The sequence below is a fragment of the Artemia franciscana genome, chromosome 17 (genome assembly GCF_032884065.1).
Source record: "Artemia franciscana chromosome 17, ASM3288406v1, whole genome shotgun sequence".
NCBI classification, from domain to species: Eukaryota; Metazoa; Arthropoda; class Branchiopoda; order Anostraca; family Artemiidae; genus Artemia; species Artemia franciscana.
Genome location: NC_088879.1, coordinates 20075246 through 20094446, shown reverse-complemented (window position 1 = coordinate 20094446; position 19201 = coordinate 20075246). Strand labels below are relative to the sequence as shown.

General features: G+C 36.0%; 1 protein-coding gene across 1 annotated transcript in view; it reads right to left on the bottom strand.

The window, feature by feature from the left end:
• LOC136037974 (uncharacterized) overlaps positions 1–19201 on the bottom strand; it is a 210452-nt gene that overhangs the window by 173156 nt on the left and 18095 nt on the right. The window lies entirely within an intron of this gene.

The window sequence follows — 19201 nt, the reverse complement described above, 5'->3', positions numbered from 1 at the left end:
TAACATTTATGAGCATGTGCCAATCCGTGATAAAGCTATAGAAAAAGAAGCAGAAAAGAAGGAAAGCTTGTGACACCTAGGATGTGAACGAAGCTTTATTTTACAATGAACAATTAGTGATAGCACTAAAAGGAGTAAAAAATTATTGGGCCCCAGGTACTGATAGTATGATAAGTGAGTTTCATCAATATGATGGTTATGAAGTTAGAAATAACTTACTAAAGATTATGAATAGGATTTTGAAAGGGGGATTTAAAGAAAACTCTAATTAAACTCTTAGATATGAAAGTTGATAAGAGTGAGTGTCGTAATTACAGAGATATTAGCTTGGCTTCTCTAGGAAGCAGGGGGAAAGAACGTCGACCAAATTTTCCCTCTTCGGTTAGTAACTGAGAACTGTCTGAGTTATAAAACCCTTTAGTCCTCAGTTTTATAGATTATGAGCAAGCGGTTGAATCAGTTAATAGAAGAGCTTTAGCGACGGCCCCATCCTTGTACGGTATACCAGATAAATACATTAAAGTGATTAGTGCTATGTCCAAGAATAACAAGGTGGGAAGTAAGGCTAGTAGCTGGATTTGTATTAAATCCGAGTTTAAGCCAGGGTTATGACCTTTCCCCATTTATATGTGCTAATTTGATGAACTTTGTTTAAGGGTCACAGGAGAGAAAACGGGAGAACATGAAATCGATTCAGAAAAAAAGACTTAGGTTATGCTGATGATTTAAGTATCATAGTCTAAATTATAACCATAATTAATGAGCTTTTAGAGGTTTTAATGTTAAGAGACTAAATTGCTAAGACTATGAAAAGCGAAGGTGAAGAGGTGATGTTGGGTAACAAGAAGATCGATCAAGTGGACAGCTTTACTTACCTAGGTGGTACTATTAGTAAAGACGGTAGGTACAGTGAAGATGTTAAAAGTAGAATAGCCAAGGCGAAGGATGTTTTTCACAGATGAAAAAAATTTGAAAGATCAGGCAGATAATTCTGCAGACCAAAATTAGAATATTGGAAGCTACAATGACGACAGTGGTCTTGTATGTTTCTAAAGCGTGGGCACTTAGAAAAGTAGGGAAAGATTGCTAAATAGTTTCAAGAGGAATCACCTAAAGACTGTTTTGGGTACCCAACTGATTGACCGCATCTCAAACAGTTAGCTTTAAAAAAATGTGATTCAATCCCACATTCTATCAAACAGTTCGTGGTAACGAACTGTAGTAAGGAGCGATCCGGCTCAATAGTACCCAAAACTCTAAAAAAAGGAATGTTTATACCAATAGCTACATCAAAAGAATCGTATTTTAATGCTGATTTTGAATATATAAGTTTTGTCAAGTTTGGTCTCACCCATCAAAAGCAACGAACTTGAGAATATTTGCGTTATTTTAGAAAATAGGGGGAAACATCCCCTAAAAGTCACAAAATCTTAACGAAAATCACAATATCAGATTCAGCGTATCAGAGAACCCTACTGTAGAAGTTTCAAGCTCCTATCTGCAAAAATGTGGAATTTTGTATTTTTTGCCAGAAGACAGATCAAGGATGCGTGTTTATTTGTTTGTTTGTTGTTTTTTTCCCAGGGTTGATCGTATCGACCCAGATGTCCTAGAATGTTGCGAGAGGAATCATTCTAACTGAAACGAAAAGTTCTAGTGCCCTTTTTAAGTGACCAAAAAAATTGGAGGGCATCTAGGCCCCTCCCACGCTTATTATTTTCCCAAAGTCGACGGATCAAAATTCTGAGATACCCATTTTTTCAGCGTAGTCAATAAACCTTATAACTATGTCTTTGGGGACGACTTACTCCCCCACAGTCTCCGTGGGAGGGGCTACAAGTTACAAACTTTGACCAGTGCTTACATATAGTAATGGTTATTGAGAAGTGTACAGGAGTTTTCAGAAGGAATTTTTGGTTCGGGGAAGGGGGTTGAGAAGAGGGGGATATGCTGAGGGGACTTTCCATCGAGGAATTTGTCATATGGGAAGAAAATTTCCATGAAGGGAGCGCAGGATTTACTAGCATTATTAAAAAAAAAATGAAAAAATAAATATGGAAAAAGTTTTTTTCAGCTGGAAGTAAGGAGCAGCATTAAAACTTAAAACGAACAGAAATTATTACCCATATGAGGGGCTCACCTCCTCCCAATACCTTGCTCTTTACGCTAAAGTCTTTTTAATAATTTCAACTATTTATTCTACGGCTTTTGTGATTCAGGGGTCATTCTTAATGAATTGGGACAAAATTTAAGCTTTAGTGTAAAAAGCGAGGTACTGACGAGGGGGCGAACCCCCTCATATATGTAATAAAAACATGAGAATACAAAAGTCCTTTACGTAAGCTAATTTATAAGTTACGTATATCTTTTACTAATAAAAATATTCGCAAAAAAATTAAGCGTTCTAGTTGCCTTTTCAACTAACCAAAAAATCGGAGGGCAACTAGGCTTCCTCCCCTGCTCTTTTTTTCTCAAAATCATTCGATCGAAGTTATGAGAAAGCCATTTAGCAAAAAAAAAAATATGCAAATTTCATTTAATTATTCCTCTGCGGAGAGCCAAAATGAAAACATGCATTGATTCAAAAACCTTCAGAAATTAAATAAAAAAAACAAGTTTTTTTAACTGAAAGTAAGGAGCGACATTAAAACTTAAAACGAACAGAAATTACTTCGTATATGAAAGGGGCTGCTTCCTCATCAACACCCTGCTCCTTACGCTAAAGTTTTTACTGTTTTAAAAATAGAGTTAAGAGAAAGAGTCAAACTTTAGCGTAAAGAGCGAGGCGTTGAGGAGGAAAAACCCCTTTCATATACGAAGTAATTTCTGTTCGTTTTAAGTTTTAATGTCGCTCCTTACTTTCAGTTAAAAAAACTTGTTTTTTTTATTTGCAATGCAGCAAATGCTTTGCTGCATTGTGGCAGGAAAATTGCATAAATAATGACCATGATTTTCCCTAAAGCATATTAACTGTACATATAAAATTATTTCAATGTCTTTTAGGCACCTCGGATATATTTTACATCTGATACTATTTCATAAATAATTGATTTTTATCTACTTCTCCTCAAAGATACCCGATAGAATCCTTTGTGACGAATCCCAGATTTTATAGGAAAAGTTTAAAAGCGATGCGAGGTTAAATCTACATTTAATGTCCTATTTTAGCATAAAATAATGTTGATTATCCAGGTACGTACGCAGGAATTTTTCGGGGGGGGGGGGGGGCAGAACCTTTGAAACAGCGGATATAAAGAAGCACTTTTTTATTTAGTAGCTAAATAAATGCAAAAAGCACGTACATCACAAAATACAGATTAACTTTAATCTGTAGTATTGTAATGGATGGAGGGGGGGGGGAAGACTGAAGGCTCAAAAGTACGTTTTAGGCTCAGGTTATGTTCATAGCGATTCAGAACCAGTGATTAATCTATTATATCCCACTGAAATGGAAATTTTAGGGTCAACAGTGCAATATGGGTGCTGTGGGGGGTAGTTCTTCTATTGCGAAAACGTCGATTTTAATGAAAAATGATAGTTTCCAAAATTGATCCATTGAAAGCTGTACTTTATCCTGAAAAGGGGGGTAAACACCCTAATATCAAGGATAATTCTATTTTGCTGTGGAAAGCAAACTCTCTTTGCGAAAAAAAAATAACAGTACAATCGCTAATTAATTCAAAGAGGGTAAAAAGTTTGACAGAAAATGAGTTAATAATTGGGCAATGACTTGAACGGATAATTGCATGCTGTAAAATCCAAAAAAAGGGCTTCACACCTGTATCTAGATTTTTAATAAATGTCCTACTTTTGCCAGAAATCCCAAGAAACCATGGGGAAATTAAACATTTCACAAAATTTCGGGGGGCGGGCCCGAAGGTCCCCCCCCCTGCGTACGTGCCAGTGACTATCCTTTGCCTAAGTTGGATTTTTTATCTACTTTTCCTCAAAAATACCCCATAGACTCCTTTGTGACAAATCCCAGATTTTTATAGGAAAAGTTTAAAAACGATGCGATGTTAAATCTACATTTAATACCCTATTTTAGGAAAAAATAATGTTGACTATCCTTTGCCTAAGTTGGAAAAAGCTCGTTTTATTAAGTTTATCGTGTATATATTCAAAACTTGAAATATGCACAAAAATTAATTAAAAAAAAAAAAATTCTGATGAAAGTAAAGAGGGAAGTTAAAGCTTAAAACGAACCAAAATAACAACATAAAATTTTCTGGAACATATTTTTGACGAACCATTTCAAAATAAACTTACTCTTGATATTTTCCTTTATTTGTAAAATTCTGATAAAACTAGCCCTTTACTGAAAACTAAAATTTCTTGAGTATTTTTTAGATAGTTATATTTGTCACGGACGGTAAAAAATTATTGAGAGCTTAATGAATTAGTTTTTTTCTTCAGGAAACTAAAGGATTTTTCTGCTCTAATTCTGTTTTGTTGTGCCGGCTTTGTGTTTTCAGCAAAGTCTTAGAGAATTCTGTAAATATAGGGAAATATGACAAGTCAGTTTATTTGAAACTTTTTTTTGAGGAATATAATGTGTAGAATGCAAAGCAGTATTTTTTTTTAGGTTTTAAGTTTCAACTTTGCTCTTTACTTTCATCAGAAAAACCATGTTTTTGAAAATTCAACTCACAAAAAAAATCATTAATACACACAGTTCTTGATATTCTCCTACGAGAAAGGATCATAACTGCGAAGCTTCAGCCCAATTGACTCGTTTGCTCGACAAACAAACGGAAGACTATGCGTAGAATAGAAAAGTTGTTTCTAACTATCACTATTCATTTTCTCCGTCCAAAACTGTAACATTTAAATTTTACTAATTTTTTGTTTCATTCATGTTTCCCCACTAATTTTTTTTTTAGTGTTTCGTTCCAAACAAACCCTTATAGAATCTATTAGAAAATTTTCAAGTGGGTGTCGTTTCATCCATTAAGTAAACCCTTATAGGAATCTTATGCGCCTGAAACAAACTTTACCCATTTTCACTTTAGTTTCATTATCATATTTTTTTTATATAAAGAAAAACAAGTTTTTTTTTACTGAAAGCAAGGAGCTACATTAAAAGTTAAAACGAACAGAAATTGCTCCGTATATGAAAGGGGCTGTTCCCTCCTCAGAGCCCCACTCTTTGCGCTAAAGTGTGACTCTTTCTCTTAATTTTTCTTTTTAAAACAGTAAATAACTTTAGCATAAAGAGCGGGGCATTGAGGAGGGAACAGCCCCTTTCGTATATGGAGCAAATTCTGTCCGTTTTTAGTTTTAATGTCGCTCCTTACTTTCAGTTAAAAAAACTTGTTTTATTTATTTAATTTCTGACCGTTTTTGAATTAACGCGTGCTTTGATTTTGGCTCTCCACACATGAATACTCAGAAAGAAATTTGCATTTTTTTGTTTGCTAAATGACTTTTTCTTAGTTTTGATAGGACGATTTTGAGAAAAAAATGAGTGGGAGAGGAGGCTTAGTTGCCCTTCAATCTTTTGGCTACTTAAAAAGGCAACTAGAACTTTTAATTTCTTATGAAAGTTTATATTAATAAAAAAACATACGTAACTTCCGAATTAACTGTTGTAACGAAGTTCTATATTCGTATATTTTAAATTATATACTAGCTGTTGGGGTGGCATTTCGCGACACCCCAGCACCTAGTTGGTGGGGGCGCTTCGCGCCCCCCCCCCGCGCAAGTAAGTCGTTACGTGCCATATTAGTTACGCGCCATTGTAGTTGTTTCCCTGTGTTCCACCTGTGAATATAGATAAAAGAAAAAAAGATTTTTCTTTTCGTTATATATATATATATATATATATATATATATATATATATATATATATATATATATATATATATATATATATATATATGTATATATATATATATATATATATATATATATATATATATATATATATATATATATATATATATATATATATATATATATATATATATATGTTTTTAACTACGTAAAACTTGCGAATATACAACATTCTTCGATGTTCCATTGTCTGTGCATATAAATAGATTGCCAGGTTTACCGACTCTTGAACATACAACATAAAATTGTCCATGGAAAAACAATCCGTATTCAGATCTATACCTCATTATTCTAATGATTGCCCTTGAGCTTTGTTGATGGTGATTGCTAATCGAACATTCCCTGTGTCCCCGTCGTCATTAAAACTTGCGAATATACAACATTCTTTATGTCCCATTGTCTGTGCATATAAATAGATTGTCAGGTTTACCGACTCTTGAACATGCAACATAAAATTGTCCATGGGAAAAACAATCCGTATTCAGATCTATACCTCATTATTCTAATGATTGCCCTTGAGCTTTGTTGATGATGATTGCTAATCGAACATTCCCTGTCATTTATTCCGTCGTCATTTATATATCCCCCTGTGCCTCCGGCATCCCCGTTGTAGTTGTGTCCCAATCGTCATTTATATTCCCAGTATCCCGGTCGTCATTTGTGTCCCAGTGTCCCAGTCTGTAATTTATCTTTGAGTGTCCCGGTCGTCATTTATATTCCCTGTGTCCCGGTCGTCATTTGTGTTCCCTGTGTCCCGGTCTGTAATTTCTCTTTGAGTGTCCCGGTCGTCATTTGATTCCCTGTGTCCCGGTCGTCATTTGTGTTCCGGTGTCCCGTTCTGTAATTTCTCTTTGAGTGTCCCGGTCGTCATTTATATTCCCTGTGTCCCGGTCTGTAATTTCTCTTTGAGTGTCCCGGTCGTCATTTATATTCCCAGTATCCCGGTCGTCATTTGTGTCCCAGTGTCCCAGTCTGTAATTTATCTTTGAGCGTCCCGGTCGTCATTTATATTCCCTGTGTCCCGGTCATCATTTGTGTCCCGGTGTCCCGTTCTGTAATTTCTCTTTGAGTGTCCCGGTCGTCATTTATATTCCCTGTGTCCCGGTCTGTAATTTCTCTTTGAGTGTCCCGGTCGTCATTTGTGTCCCGGTGCTTTGTTGATGGTGATTGCTAATCGAACATTCCTTGTGTCGCGATCGCTTTCTCTTTGAGTGTCCCGGTCGTCATTTATATTCCCTATGTCCCGGTCGTCATTTGCGTCCCAATGTCCCGGTCTGTAATTTCGTCAGTCGACAAACATGACGCCAGTCGACACACAAACATGACGTCACTCGACACACAGACAACTCATTTTTATATATATAGATAGATTTGAGAGGGTTTGCCTCCTCTTTAATACCTTGCTTTTTATACTAAAGCTTAAATTTTGTCCCAATTCTTTTAGAATGACCCCTGAATCACAAAGGCCGTAGAAGAAATAGTTGAAATTACTAAATATACTTTAGCGTAAAGAGCAGGTATTTGGGAGGAGATTAACCCCTCATATGCGTAATAATTTCCGTTCGTTTTGTTTTAATGCTGCTCCTGACTTTCAGTTGAAAAAAACGTTTTCATATTTATCTTTTCATTGTTTTTTTTGTTTTAAAAAATATTAGAAAATCCTGCACCCCTTTCACGGAAATTCTTTCCTCCCATGGCAAATTCCTCCATGGAAAGATCCTCCCATGTAACCCACTATCCTCAACTCCCTTCCCTATCCAAGAAAAAAAATCCCCTGAAAACGTCTGTACACTTCCAATAACCATTGCTATTTGTAAACACTGGTCAAAGTTTGTAACTTGTAGCCCCTTCCCCGGGGACTGTGAGGGAATAAATCGTCCCCAAAGACATAGTTATTAGGTTTTTCGACTATGTTGAACAAAATGGCTATCTCAGAATTTTGACCCGTTGACTTTGCGAAAAACATGAGCGTGGGAGGAGGTCTAGGTGCCCTCTAATATTTTTGGTCACTTAAAAAGGGCACTAGAATTTTTAATTTCCGTTAGAATGAGCCCTCTCGCTACATTCTAGGATCACTGGGTCGATACGAGCACCCCTGGAGAAAAGAAACAAAAAACGAAAAAAACAAATAAACACGCACCCGCGATAGGTCTTCTGGCAAAAAATACGAAATTCCAAATTTTTATAGATAGAAGGTTGAAAATTCTATAGTGGGATTCTCGGATACGCTGAACGCGATTTTGTGATTTTCCTTAGGATTCTGTGACTTTTAGAGGGTGTTTGGCCCTACTGTCCAAAATAAGGCAAATTTTCTCAGGCTCGTAACTTCTGATAAGTAAGACCAAATTTGATGAAACTTATATATTTCAAATCAGCATATAAATACAATTCTTTTGATGTATCTATTAGTATCAAAATCCCATTTTTAAGGTTTTGTTTACTATTGAGCCGGATCGCTCCTTACTACAGTTCGTTACCACAAACTGTTTGATAGTGAACTATACTTTTCCTGATGCACTCTTTAGTCGGTTAACTTTTTAAACACCATCACTAGGTTGGTGAAACAAAATGTATGACTAATTTGAACCTAATAACTTAATTTTGAGTTCACACAGCTCTTGAATATTCAACAGACCATAAAAAGAATTATTAGACTTCCTCACGGACTAAATACAAAATTTAATGTTTTTTAATCATGAAATACTTGCAATGTGTGAAGTGTATAATTTGTTTCATCCGAAATATAGGTCATTTCAAATGATCAAATAATTTGTAGGGGCAAAGTGCTATTGGAATTCAATGCGTCTCTTTGCTATAAATAAGGAGACAAAAAAAATGTTGAAATTACGGACCTATCTTTTGAACATGTGTGCAATCAATTCTTTTACCGAAAGGAATTAATTTGTTTCGTGGAATTGGACTGCATTCCAAACCATACCTCATCAGACAAACAAACACGATATTTGTAATCTTTCGTTTTTGTTGCTAGCAGTTGCTTCGTTTGGGGGGGGGGTGCAGATGCCCCTTCCAATAATTTGGAGGAAAATTATGATATAACCAAAGTTCCTTGACTATCTGGACGTGGACTCGTCTTGCCCCCGCCCTCCCCCATGAAAGTGTTGGAGCTAAGGCCCTGGTTGCTAGTATTTATTCATTTATATCACTTTGCATTGGTTCTAGGCTTTTATTAAGTTTATTTATTGAATTACTTGCAACTATTTTAAAAATAAAAAGCTAAATAAATGATATTTATGTTAATCTTTTATGCAACTTTTTTATATTGTGTGGGTTGGGATCAGTTGTTGTTTTGAATTTGTTTTTGTCTCAGTGCATGTATTCACCTGCCACTTTTTCATTGATTTATTTAGCTGTTAGGTTTTACAGGACTCCTTCGCAAGCACTGCTTTTGGTGTGCCAGTGATTCCTTGAAACTTTTGGCTCCTCGACATTCCCGCTGTTTACCAGAAATTTAGCTTTTCTATCACGTTTTTTTCGAGAATGAATGTTGACATTTGATTTATTCCTTCTACACTGTCAATTGTTCAGTTTAAAAAGCGCAAATTCATGTTCAGTGTAAGGAGGGGTTGACTATTGAAGGGGGATTACCCATGCTTCAATACCTTAGTTCACTTTAAGACCAGATATACATTTAGGGACGAAATATACGGCAATGGCTTTCTCGAGTCCCCTACAACAAGCAAAAGAAACTTTTTTGGAAGAATTTCCTCCAAAAACTTGAAATTCTGCATTTTAGTAGACAGAAGGCAAAAACTTTTGGTACTCAGGAAATTAGAATTTTGTGGTGAAATTTACCCAACAATAAAAAGTGTGAACAATAAGCGGGATATCCTCAAATGGGATGGAAGGAAGCCATAGGGAGAGACTAAAAGCAAGTTCAAGTTTCATAAGAAGCAGTGAAGGGAAGGGCTATGTACACAATGAGGCTGAGGAAGAGCATGCACAAATGAAGGTTTATTGACCGCAAGTAGCTCTGTGCTTACCGGATGGCTCGGATTCATACTTAATATACTTCAATTTATGCTTCAATAGTTAAAGATTTTTGTTTGTCTTAAGCTTGATTTGCATATTCAACTTAAGCTTTACTCGTTTTAAGATTTACTTATTCACTAATATTAGTACCTGTTATATGTTTTTTTGCTATGGCTGTTTATTTAATTTCTATTCATTTTGGGGTTTCTTAGTCTCTAATAGTGATATCTAGTCGTTTTGAGTTTGAATTATTGTAGGTTTTTGCTTCTGCTGGCTTCTGCATTGATTAAGTTTAAAATTGTCTTTACTTTTCTTTGAGATAATTCTTTTTTGGAAAGTTTTTTAATTAATTTCTGTTTGTTTTTATTGCCAAAGTTTCAAGTTTTTCAAAATTCCCTATTTCAAAATAATTTTTTTTTATATAATCAGAATTAAAATGTTTAAAATACATGCTAGAATCCTTTGACTTTATACATTGTATAAAAAATTAATACCGTTTCAATTAAACGGAAAATATCGCTAGAATCGTGCACTTCTGGCAAAAGAACCAATATTGGTGGAGATACAGGTTAAAACACAGGAAATCTAATGGTGACGGGAAGAACGTCGAGAGGACGCCCGAAATCGCCTTTACGGGCAGCCGAAGCACTAAAAAAAGTGCAGGTTTACCAGTCTCTCTACAGACGCATCAAAACTTTTGAAAATAGGTTAAGTATGGCGATTCCAATGGTGGCTGAATAAGAAGTAACGGATTGCTGCGAAGCGAACAATAGAGCGCTAGAAAAATTAGCACGTAAAACCCAAAATGGAAGCGCCTATTCCATGAAATACAGAAACTGGCAAAAACATAGTTTAAAGTACTAGAAAAACGACTATTACAAGAAGCAGCTCAAGTTTGTCTGTCCAACCGCGTATTTGCACGCTCAAAAGCGTGCAAAAAGCACAAAACTAATAGAACGTTTTGAGAAACTCTAGAAAAAGTTGAAATATAGTATGAAATATGGGGAAGCCCCTTGGTGATGGGTATGAAGTCGAGTGATTGCTTTGTAGGGCCCTTGAGCACCCGAAGCGCTAAAAAGGCGCAAGTGTAACAGCCCCGCTACAAGAGCATTAAAACTTTTGAAAATACGTTTTAAGATACGGGGATTCCAATGATGGATTTACAAAAAGCAAAGAATCGCTATGAAGCGCGCTATTGAGCGCTAATGAAAGGGCAAAATGGAAGCACAAATTCCATGTAGCCTAATACAAAAACTGGCAAAAAATACAAAAAGGATCATCCATGGACAGACTTCTACCAACCCAGGATGCGCTAAACCAGCACATTCAGCGCGCTTACATTCAAGCCCAGGTATGGTCCAGTTCTTATCTTGCCATTATTCCCGAAAAGAAGCCAACGATTACGAATCAGAAAAGACTAGCAATGGGTCTTTGGCTTCCTGATGGTCAAACTGGCCCCAAGCCTCTGTCACCTGTTTAGAGCTTATACGATCCAGTTGCAATAAGCAATGCTCCAGGCGCTGCAACTGTAAGAGCAGATCACTTTACCACGGCTCCTGTCAAGTCTAATGAATTTTTATACATTTTGGTGTCACTTTTAAGGCTTAGACCTAACATAGAATCTCGTTTGTTCAAGATGTGATCTGACATCTCAGCGAAGTACCATATTACGTGATAAATATTGCCTTTTTTTGTATTCCATTTTCCAATGACAATGACAATCAATACAAGTTAGCCCTTTAGCTAACTTGTCTTGACTAGCAAACGGAAATAGCTTTTTTGGTTGCGCATCTCTGAAAATGTGCCATGCAGGTCTTTATGTGTTTTCCAAATCCTGCATTTTCTCCGTGTCATGAAGCGTCGTGGATTCTTTTGGACGCTCTAAATCGCGCTTAGCATTGCATGGTCGCTATCATTTCGAATTATCGCTTGTTTTAGGAAACTAATACTTTGTAAATTTTTCTATTTTCGCGCTTGAAACGGGCATTAAGACATGCCAGGACAGGACTTCTGGCTTACAGATTCATTTTCTTTTGAACACCACTCGATTCTCAGTATTTCAAACCGTGTTTCTATCAATTCTGAACTTTCTGTAACAAGCAGATGAGTTTTGCGCGTTTAGCACGCTTTTCAGCGATTACAAAGCGAATAAAGTGATCGCTTGACTTTCTATCTGTGATTTTTGTGTTCCCCATACTTTGTGCGACATTACCATTTCTTCCGGAGTTAATTCAAACTTTCCATCAGTTTTGTGCTTTTAGCGCACTTTTAAGCAATTGCAAAGGTGTTATAAAGCGATCGCTCAACCTTTTACCTGTAATTGTTGGGTTCCCCATACTTTGTACTACATTATCAGTTTTTCCGCAGCTCAACATATTTGCACATTAAATAGCCCAAATTATACATTTCTCATCCATTCTGTAACTTCTCTTTGTCTTGTCTCATACTAAGCTGAACGAAAATTATGAAAAAACCGTTTTGTTCTTGAGTTTTACACAGCGTAAACTTGAGCAAGTAGCGAATAATACACAAGTTCCAAAATTCCTCCCCCCCCCCTTCGGATAATAAAAAACAAAACTCAAATAGAATTCGCAAATTTAGAAAGTTTTATTTTCCACGTAGGGGTATTTTCCAAACGGGGGTATTTTCCGGGGATATTTTCCAAGAGTTAAACGCCGGGGGGCATTTTGGTGGATGGGGGGGGGGTGAATGACGGCCACTTGTTTTTTTTAGTCCCCCTTAAGCGATCTGTAACGTTTTTTAAAAGTTTTTTAATATGATAGTTCGATTTCGTATGACATAGCTGCAGTATTAGTTAATATTAGGAGTACTTTTAAAGTGAATTTTACTTTTTTTGCTTAAGAATTAAGATGTTGGATTACAACTGAAACTTTGGACAAAGTCATAATGTTCAAATTTTTTAACAGTAATAGTTGTTTCTTACAACAAAAGTTTAACAAGAATGTTGCAACATATGTTTTGGCGAGTGGGCAGATTTTTATTACTGGGCCCCTCACAACCCTTGGAGAAAGATCTGTAAGTCACAAAGTTTGTCCATCGTTTACGCATGGTATTTGTTATTGGGAAATATACAGAATCTTTTACAGGGAGGGAATGGGTGAATTTTTAGCTATGGGGATTTTCCACAGGGAGAATTCTCCGTGGACAGGGAAGTTTTTAGGGGCTTTGGTAGAATTTTTATACGAAACAGTTTTTATTTGTCTTACCGAATCAATTTCAGATGTAGAGATGTTAAGGAGAACCATCCAGACGGAGTTTTTACTGGGTTGGTATTGTATGGTGTCTTTCTGTAGGTGAGGGGGGGTTCATGGGAAATATTTTACAGAGGGAACTTTCTGTGGGAGCAACTTTCAACTAGGGGATGGGTGGGGGGTGCTTTTGCCTGAAAAACTTCCACGAAGGAGGGGATTACCGGTATTATTTGAAAACAATCAGATATTAAAGTCTGTTTCAAATGAAAGTGCGCTAAGAAAAATTTCTCACCCAAGATCGTCCACAAGAAATTTTCTGGAGGAATTTTCAGCTAGAATGGAATTGTCCGGGATGAATTGGAATCTTTTTGACTTAAAAAAAAACTTTTTCAACAAAACAAGTTTGTTAAAGAAAAATAAAGAGCTACGTTAAGTCAAAAATGAGTAGAAATAAATTCAAATAATTTTCTACGTGTAAAACTATTACAAATAGCCGTCAAAAATAAATTAAACCAAAAACGAACATAAATTACAATAAATAACCGATTAAAAGTCAAAACAAGCAAAAATTAACATAAGCAGGGCTGGCAACCCCCAAGCCTCAAGACCAGACCATAATTTGCACTTTACTGGAAACAAAATACACTCTAAATGTTTTCACTTTTTTACTTATTATAAATAAAGAAGTATTAAGACTTTAAGGACTATATATAAGAATATGCATATTAAGCTGATAGTCCTTGAATTGTTTTTGTTTAATGAAGTGCAAGGTGTGATTTGGTCTTGATTTGGTCTTGAGGTGTGATTTGGTGATTTGCATGTTTTGAGTTTGACTAGGTGATCTATTGGAATTTCTGTTCGTTTTGGGTTTCATTTATTTATTAATGGTGATTTTTGGTAGTTCTACACTTGAAAGATAAGAAAAACTAATGCGTAAAATTTGACAATGCTATCGTCCGTTAAAACCTAAACAATAATAATGGGTTGGTTCACAAAGGAACAGGTTCCCAAATGCTTTCAAAGAAAAGCTAAACCTTCTTAAAGTTCATGGTGCCATATCTTTAGCTTAGTTTTGATGACTTTTCGCCTACATTTTCTGTTCTTCTTTTTAAATTTGACAATCGCCACGGTCAAACATCGCAGAAGTTCATATAGAGGTCCTTTCAACAAAAATGGACTTGTATGTTTTTTGTTTTTTTTCTTTTTTTTTTGTTCTAAGTTTCTTTTTTTCTTTTTCCTTAGACCTTCTCAGCGAAACTAAATGACATGAAACACAACTCAAATAAAATGATCAAATTATGAAAACCCTATTTTCTACGGGGGTGGGAGGTTTCCTGGTGGTATTTTCCGCGTGGGGGGGATGAACACCTAGAACTCAACCGTTATTATTAATATAAATTTTCATTCATCCTGTAGACACCCTTTAATATTTAGGCCACCTTTTTATTTAAAGAATCTTTTCGTGTTACATTTCAAAACAACCAAAATAGAAAAATGTCTTTAACTACAAAATAGGATGTTACGAACCAATACAACCAGATTTGTTCCTCAGCTTGTTCCCGCATTAAATCAATGAATAATGTTTCAACATTACTCATATGCTGTCCAGGTCTCTTCAGCTTCGGGTGTAGAATTACGGAGAGGGTGCTTTGTGAAAGCTTCAACCCGATTTTGACAGCATACTCCGATTAAAAATATCCCTGCAATCCCTTTAGTTACTGGGTTGGTTTACGTAGCAAATCTTTCTTTCCCTTTAAAAATAGGAGTTTGTGTTTGGGGCCCAAATGACACTAACTGTTATGTTGGAATAGCCTCTCGATTCTTAAGCTCAGGCTTCCCAAGACTAACTATTTTGTGACCCTGACCATTTTATACCGAAAAAATAAGTGGTTTTGATGAGCTATTATTGTTTGGCATACAAAACAGCTGAGTAAACATTTGGATATATGGCATCAATTGTTGGTTTCAATCCAATAACCAACTGCCGTATTTGTATTTATTTATCAATGAGCAAACTGTGACCGGGTGAAACTAAAAATTTAAACAAGGAGAGACTATTATGCAGAGGAAGAAGTCTAGTCGATTTATCAAAACATCCAAAACAATTAAAATATTAAACTAGATCTACGTTGCATGGACAACGTGAGGTATTGCGGCAACCTTTGTTCGGCTTCGACGAGTAAAGTTGCGGAAGCAACACTTTGGTTCTGTTTACTCTCTTCGATTGAACGATGAAGTTGTTAATCTGTAAGGATCTTAAAATAAATACTAGGTACACCAGCTTGCAAAAGTTGCAAACCCCTCATTACTGAAGATGATTGTAGCCTAACAGCCGATTATTACTTACAAGTTCCCCTAAATTGATCTTACCATCAAATACACCGGAAACAAATAATAGGTACATCAACTAGCAAAAGTTGCGAGCCCCTCATTGCCAGAGATGATCATGAGCTAACAGCCAACTGTTGCTTAAAACTCTCCTATATGTCTCACAATTGGTGTCGGCCTAGTTTTGGCTTCAGTGTGTACCTTAGTACTGAAGTTGTCGACCCCTTTCAACTTTTAAACTGGTATATCTCATGAAGGAATTTTTCTACCAAAAAATGGATGATATATGCTTTGATCAGCTCATCAAGAGCTATCAACTGCCGTCGAAAAAAATCTATCTGTCTTAGTTCAAAATTTGACTTTTTTGCCTTAGGCCAAGTTTCTAACGTCATCACTTAAAAGGAGCAAAGGATAAACTCTAATTTCTTTAGCAATGGGATAAATTTTTAAGTTTAAGACGCATATCTCTACCGCAATCCCAAGTGAAAAAAAAAACGAATGATAAACTCAGCTGAAATCACGAACAGAAATGGGTAGAAACAATAGATTTTTGGCCCCAGGCAAGAGTTCTACGAAGTTTTCCAAAATACAAAGTCATATTCATCATTCCGGCCTAAGGTCCACACTTTCTGTAAAAACCAAAGAGGTTAGACCCTTACCACATTCTAGGAATAAGCTGCAAGCGAGGTGTTAGGAAAAAAAACGACAAAACCAAAGTGTAACTCTCGCAACACAATAATTTTTTGTAACATGATCTTTTCTACAAAAAGGATATTTCTAAAAGACGTGTCTTCCCTCTTGAGCTGCTAGTTTAGGGGAAGTCCCACCAAGCCTTTTGAGAAATGTTGCAAGAGGTGCTCTTAATGCTTGCCCGCCCTCCCGGATAAACCCGATTTGGAGTAAAATTCAAACTTTTCTGCTGGATCTTCGAGTCAGATGCCTAGCTTCTGTTAAAATAGATTAGGATGTTCTTCTTCTCAACAATTTTTTTCTCTCTGTAGTTCCTTTTGTATGAGCTATCTTGCGGTTAAATCTTAAAAGGTCCAAGTGCTGATAACATGAATTATTATATTCTATTACAAACACTTGTCATGGGAGAGGTCATGCCTTTTCTTTAATTTGGAGTGGTATTCCCCCCCTTACCAGTCAAACTCCACCCTTGTCTTGGCTGTGCTCAGGCATTATCTTACTTTAAAACACTCTAATTGACGCAAATGTGTAAGGCGGAGCTGCGGACTGTAATATAAATAAGAAATTCACAAAACAACAATAAGAAATTCACACAACTCGTGGATTCACACAACAAAGCTATTTTGTCCCGCAAAAGCTGGGAGTTTACCCTTCTTAAACTATTTTCCCCAGAAGAACATATTCTCACTTCAGAGTTTAGCTATTGCTTCATACATATCCAAAGACCCCTGGTCGTCATGTCTCTCAAATGTCTGAATCTGACTCTAGCTACACATTTCACCCTGAAATTCTCGTTGATGATGAAAGGGTATCCGTTAAGGTGCGTTTTTCTTTTCCTCTATTAATTAATAATGAAGTTGTTGTAGTATTATTCATTCTTTTACATTTGTAAAAAATCTAGTATTTATCTACCAAGCCTGGTTGTCTAAGCTAATCTATCCGTTGTCTATGGAACTTATTCAACAATTTGTTTTATAAGTCTCTGTAGCACCTTGTAATACCGTCTCAATAAGGGTCGTAAGTAGTAGGTATTGCAACAGGATTTTAAATAAATAAATAAATAATGAAGAAGACATTATGTCCAAAAAAAACATGTCCAAAAATGCATAGATCTCAGTTAGTAGATGAGAAAAATCGAACTGCTTCCGCCAACGACAACACCCTCGGCTCTGCTGTCACAACTGAGCCTGAGATCCATATTAAGTCTGTCGTTTTTTTTTATTGATAGTTCTAGAGTTCATCGCTAATTGCCCGTTCCTAATTTTTGCTATGTCAAGTTTCTTGATTTTCTCGTGAGTTTAGAGGCTTGCCCTCAACTACCTGAAATTCGTCTTTTAAGTGGTCCTCTGGTTCTCCTAGTAGACCCAGTACTCAGTCCTCAGGTATTCTTCTTGATCAAAACTTCTCCATCATATTATTCTACGTGAAGATGAAGTTTTAGATTAATCCTAGATATCGATAAGATGAAAATATCGATTTCCAGAGGTTTATTATAAAGAATTTATTTCATTATTGAATTCAGGCTTACATCACTTATAGCCTTACTATTTGGATGTCACTCATTCTTTTCTTTTGGAAATTGCTGTCTAAGGTATAAAACAAAGTAAGGAGTCATATCTCTGAAGAAACCACACGGTGATGCTCCTACGGCCTTCAGAAATAGTCCATCTGTTGTGTATGATCATTCCATATGTTATCTTCGTAATTCTAGCAACACACGAATTCTATTTACTCAATTAGTCAGGTCAGATTTTCATTTTGGGACTGCTACTAATGCTTCCTGGAATGATCTGTTCAAGTCAGCTAAAAAGTACCAATTATTTGGTCCTTCAAAAAAGTCGCTACAAAACGTCTGACATCTGCAAAGAAATTTCATTTTTCTTTTGATCCATTTTTTTGAAGTGCCCTTGTGCTGTGGATGTCTTTGGGCAAAGTTGTAAATGTGTATTTATAGTGATTACTAATACAAATATGCATAAGACTTTAGTGTGACCTGGATCTCAGCTGTTAATCAGTTGTTGGTAGCTGCTCGTAGTTTCTTTTTAGCGTGTGTGTGTTTCCATTTATTTTTTTCTTTCCCCCTGTGTTTCCAGTCGTAGAACGGGTCATAGAAACTCGTTGTAACACTACTTCTTAAATAGAAAGTCAATATAATGGGACATGGCTCAAACTAAAAACAATAAGGGGAACAGCGGACAACTTGTAAAAAAATTATTCTATTCTTCTGGATTCCCATCATTCTTTTTAACATCTTTTTTGAGTTTGGAATTGTAGGCTTGGACTAAAGATGCTGGAGGACCTTTTCTAGTTTGCTTTCCATAGAGATTGGTATTTGAATAGGAAACTTTTACTGTTTACATCATTTGAGAAACAGTTACGACATAGTGGAGAATGATGAATCCTCTAATTGAAAAGGTCAATTTTTGCGGAAAGACTTCTGATTTGAATCTGGACTACTTGTTCTCTTGAAGAAAAACGAGCTAAAACCTGGTAGTTTTGATGTATTTTGTTTTCCATTTGGTTATTGCCCGTAAATTAAGATTCATAGACATATTTGGCCTTAAGCAGGTAGACTTGGTAGCTAGTATACCTCATATCTCGTTATGTTTAGTAGCTTTATAGCTGTGGAATTTAGTGGAGATTTAGCGGATTACATTAGAATGTATTTCTAGGAGCTGTCAATTTTAGGTCTCTCAAATCAACAAATATGTTAATCATCTGAAGCACTGATGTTGCAGATTGAAAATAAGTTGGAAAAATATATTTTCTACGATAGTTGATCATAGGTAAAGCTGATACCATTCCACTCTGCAAATAAAATAAAGGAGCCACATTGAAGGGGAGCAGATAGGTTAATGTTCAAAGATGAAACACTTGCAGCTGCACCTGTTTCCTGACCTTGTACAGACCTGTCTATGCAAAAGTTTATATAGTCCAGATAGTACTTAGGTACTGGATTAAGATTTTAGTTAAGCTCATATGATTAGGATACTCTGAACCAAGATATTTTGTGTCAGAATTTTATCCCTAGGAAATATATTAGCTTGACTGTGATGTTGATGTATTTTCCAAGGGGGGGGGGGACACAAAGAAAAAATATAGGATTTTGGGACATGCTGATTTGAATTGTGAACCTCTGAAAGAAA